The sequence below is a fragment of the Triticum aestivum genome, chromosome 7D (genome assembly GCF_018294505.1).
Source record: "Triticum aestivum cultivar Chinese Spring chromosome 7D, IWGSC CS RefSeq v2.1, whole genome shotgun sequence".
NCBI lineage: Eukaryota > Viridiplantae > Streptophyta > Magnoliopsida > Poales > Poaceae > Triticum > Triticum aestivum.
The window spans coordinates 326322268-326327218 of NC_057814.1; positions in this window are offsets into that span (position 1 = coordinate 326322268).

Genomic DNA, 4951 nt, shown 5'->3' on the forward strand with positions numbered 1-4951 from the left:
GTCCAAGTCTCTCACGTTCTGGATTCAGATTCGGACTGCACAGACATACCTGACTCAAAACGCTGATAACTCTTCCATAAAGACTCCGAATTGGGTGATTCTTTTGTTGTTGGAAAGTAGATTTCGTGCACTTTCCAACACAATTGGACTCACCTTCAAATTCATCCGGAGCGTTGAGTTATGGACGAAACAATCTGACGTTGCAGCAGAATCCGAGTCAAACTACAAGTCCAAAGTTGTTGCATCACCTCCACTTGGGCCCATGAGCCTTGTACGACCTAGGGTTGGTTTTAGGTTGCCTTGGGACATCCTCCCACCTCCTTGGCCGCCACCCCTTGCTCCTATATAAGTAGATCCATCTAGTAGCTTTTTCCTTGGGTTTTAATTAGTTAAAAGTTAGCCACTGTTGCAACTTCGTGTACTTCATTTGTGTCCAACGACCAGACCAAGACCGCTTTTGGAACCCCACTTTCATCAACACTTTACATATATTCGCAATATTCAGATTGCTTTATCATATTCTTGCTTGTTCTTCGATTGCTTGCAGGAATAGACCTTTGTGGTCAGGTTGATCATGCTCCAGCGTGGTCAATAACCTCTCGGAGTTGGTTTAGCGATTGCTAAGGCGCAACGTCGTGCACGTTTGTAGTCGGATCGTCAAAGTCGTCTCCACCAAATCGATAGTTATCATCTCATCGAAAGATCGGGACACCCTCGCCTCTATCAGAGAATATATAGTCATTTGGAACGGAGCATGAAGCTTATATACTTTACTTTAAAAGGAGTACCATGAAGAATCTACACTAGAGCAAATCTAGTTCAGGCATTCGATATAAAAGTACACGATCTGTAGGTGATGCATAACTAGCAAGTATGGGTCCTAGCCACACGCATGAGATTATGCATGCGTGTTGGTACGCCGGTGGTGGCGGCGGCACTAATGCACTGGCATGCCTATAATGGATGACTACTCCGCCCAATCAAGGTGGGATATGCAAGAAAATTACGTCGGCTGATCTCTGTTGAGTTCGCTGCCCCATCTCGGGGATTTTCCATGAGATGCTAGTGATCTACCACAACTGCAACCAAATCCTCATCAGATTTAGAGAGAGAGAAGCAATTACTCTAAACGACATACTGTACAAGCTATATTAGTATGTATGTAGATTTAGAAACTGATTAATTATGTTAGAAAAGTGGTGAGTGGTAGATCAGATCATGGTGGTATTCTATATTTTACCTGAACAAATCGACCTGGCACTCATGTTCCATCCAAATGCATGGTCGCCGCCCCAGCGTCGCTGGGTGACTAATTAAATTGTTTTTGAGCCGGGGATTATGCAGTTGTGGTTTCACCTGCACGAAAATAGAGGAGTTTGGTACGGCCAATCGGGCTGGTAAATATCGCTAGCTCCACAACCCGTTTAGAGAAGCACACATCTAAAAGAATCCTACGGTAGGAAAGATGGAGGTAACCACCACTACATTAGTTTTCAATTCCTACGAATTTGATTGTGTAGGCGGGTGAGCGTCGTCCGCTCCTCTGTTCTTGTTGATTTTTTGGATTTTGTGCATCGATGCATTTTTGAATCTTGTAATTACTATCACTGTTGGTTTGAATTCATCGTATTGCGGTTGTAATGTTCATATTTTGAATTGCAATTTTTAAAGAAAAGCTCATGCTGTCCGTCCAGTGGCCGTGTGTTTGATGTAATTTTTTGCGGGGTATTCTTCAAAAATTTAGAGATTGGTCATTTTTAGGCAAGTTATGGAAGTGCGAGTGAATTGGCGCCTCTGTTAGTCTCCCACATGTCTGTATTTGTACTGCTTTAGTTTTATTTTTGTAGTTTTGGCATATGTTGTATTGCACTGCATTTTTGTTAGTAGGGGATTTCGTTGTAGCTATATTACAGTGGTCATGGCAGCTTATGAGATTTCTCTTTTCTTAAACTGCATTATGTGTTTTAGAGAACTGCATAATATGCACTTTTGTACTGCATTAGCAGTATGGTTAATCTACTATTCTGCTATTATAATAGATGGTATATTTTGTGCTGGTGTTAGATGAATAGTTATTATTTCATGTTTTTGAACTGCATATGATGAGAATTCTTTTGAACATCATATGTCAACTGCAAAGTTTCGACCATTCGCATTACATTGTTACTGTTCAGTGGACTGCATTTTTTATATTTAGGACCACACTATGTGTATTAGATAACTGCTTTCTGTCACCAGTAACTTGTCTAAAAGGGTGATAAAATGATGGAGACGAGGTCACTTACATTAATAAGGCACCGTTCAAAGTGTCTGATGGACATAATTTTAAAAGCATACATTAGAAGCAAAGCATTAGAAATGTGCCACAGATGGCTTCCTTTATCTTAGATAGCCTAAAGTGCAAATATTGTGAACTTCAAGGAGTCTTCTTCTTTGTAGAAAAACACCATGGCCACTTCTCCGGCCTCAAAGCCATTCTGGGAGACAAATTTTTTCCAACTAGTAGTTATGTTGATGCAGTCTTCAGAGTTGATGTGGTAGTCAGCTTGCATGTCTGCATACACATTCTTGTGTTGTGTCTCCAAAGTAACCTTCCCTGAACTTGGAGGAGGAAATTTTATTGTGGATGGCATTTTCTACATTTTGGCATGGATGGAAAAAGAATTTTTATAAGTAAACACCAAATGTTTTTCTTTATATTAGGATGATCTGTTTATGTTGACTTAAATATGTACATATATAAGACTACTATTTTATAAAGTAGTTGCAATGTATGAATAAACTTATATAAGGAATTGACCTCTAATTTTAGTAGAATATATATTATACTGTAACATGTTTGCACTACAAGCTCATTTGCAGTGTACTTCGCTACCACGTTAAGAGAATTGCAACACTGATCTATTGAACCTCTTTTTTGTTCGTGTGTTGGGGTTCTGATCTAACTAGTGTTGATACCTGGTGTGGTACTGAAGAAAAATAGGTAGAACTGTCTAGTCTTAACAGCTGACAAATCTGAGCAACAATACAATGTATTGTTGATACTACTGAACAAATTGATGGAAATATACATTTAGATGTGGATTTGCAGCCTAGATTGTGTCAAAAATTGTGAGGAAAAAAACATACCCAACTTTCCTGCAGGTCTGCGGATGTGAGGCGATGAAGAAATGGTCCGCAAAACCCCTTGTTGGGTATCATTAGGCACCCGAGCTTGCTGCACCACTCGGCGTCAGTGAGCTCCAGACCATCGGCGTACACGCATGTGTCCGCTATTGGCGCCATCCTTGCCAAGCACCCGCACGGACAGTGCATGGTGGGTTCAGTGGAAATCTGGAGCACGAAGGGATAGGTTTTATGCAGCCAATTGAGCAACGAAAGTAATAAATGTTGTGGTTGGTGTTAGGTCGTGGAGGGATTCTGATTTAGTCTACGAGAATGCATTTGAGAAGCAACATCACCGATTATGTCGGCGTTCTGGGAACAGGGGTCCCCAGACTTGCCTGCCTGTGGCCCACGTCGTGGCTGTGCTGCAGGCCTGTACGGCCCATCTTCATCACGAGGCATTCAAGACCCTCGCGAGGGGCCAAGCCTCACGAGGCGGACGACGCAAGGCCTCCTCAGGAGCGGCCTCACCAGGCTGCCTCATGAGGAGCGGAGAAATCAAGGCAGGGCAAACCTCGCGAGGCTCTCGTGACGTGAGCCGTGATGATCAAGGTCAGGCAGGCGCCAGCGCGCTCAGCGTCCTTGTTTCCTCTTTGGTGCTAAAGAGGCAAGCACAGGCGCGGAGTACCGAGGCATCAGGCAAAGGTTTCCATATCAGTGCAACGAGACCAAGACCAGCAGGATGGCAGGATGGAGCTCACCATGGAGCCCAAGACGGCGTCATCACCAGAGCCTTTTGCAGGCGAAGACCGCTTTTGTCAGGATAGCTTGCACTAGCTGTCCCCTTTCAAATTGGCCGTTGTTGGTTCCCTTCCCGCTCAATATTTGGGGAGAGGACCAGGGCCTATATAAGTAGAGCTAGCCACCACCGTAGAGACACCCCATCTTGGACTGGACTCACTCCATCCACGCACCCCATCTGAGACTGGATTCGCTCCATCCTCTCACCCACAAGTTCGCGGAGAACAAGAACACCTCAACCTTAGGAGGCTGTTCTTACACTTGTATTGTTCATCATCAGCCCAAGAGGCAATCCATCCACCACCACACTGGAGTAGGGTATTACACCACAACGGTGTCCCAAACCAGTATAAATCTTGTGTCTTTGTGTTGCGAGTTCGTCGAGTTCATCCGCGAGATCTTAGCGAGTTAGGGCGTAGATCGGTAGGGAGGAAATCTTCGCGCGCACCCCGGAGTTCGAACCTTGAGTGTTTTGCCGGAACCCGTGATCCGACATTTGGCGCGCCAGGTAGGGGTGCGCCGTAGCTCCTCTCCGCCAATCTATGCTCCGCCGCCGGCGCACTTCGCCCTCATCGCAGGCGCCCCGCTACCGACTCCGATGGCCGGCGCTGACGACGGGGCCAGGGGGCTCCGACCCCTGGCCCCCGCCCTGCGACGGGTGCGGTGGCCGCCCAAGTTCAAGCCGGAGATGCCGCCGTGCTACGACGGCGCGGCAGACCCATCGGCTTTCCTACTGGCGTACGAGGAGGCCGTCCTCGAGGCCGGGGGCGACGACAAGGTCATGGCCAACTGGCTCCCCATGGCCCTCGCCAGCGAGCCGCGCGCCTGGCTGCTCAACCTCCCTGGATCCACGGTGGCATCCTGGGAGGAACTCCGCGAGCTCTTCACTGTGTGCTACGCGGTACCGGCGCACCACGTGGTCGCGGTCCTGCTGGGCGACTCTCAAGCGCCACCTTCGGATCGCCATGTCAAGCCATTCCTCCGCCAGATCGGCGCCGCCTCCAAGCGCTCAGGGGCTCCGCCTGGCTGGGCTGCACCTGAAGCC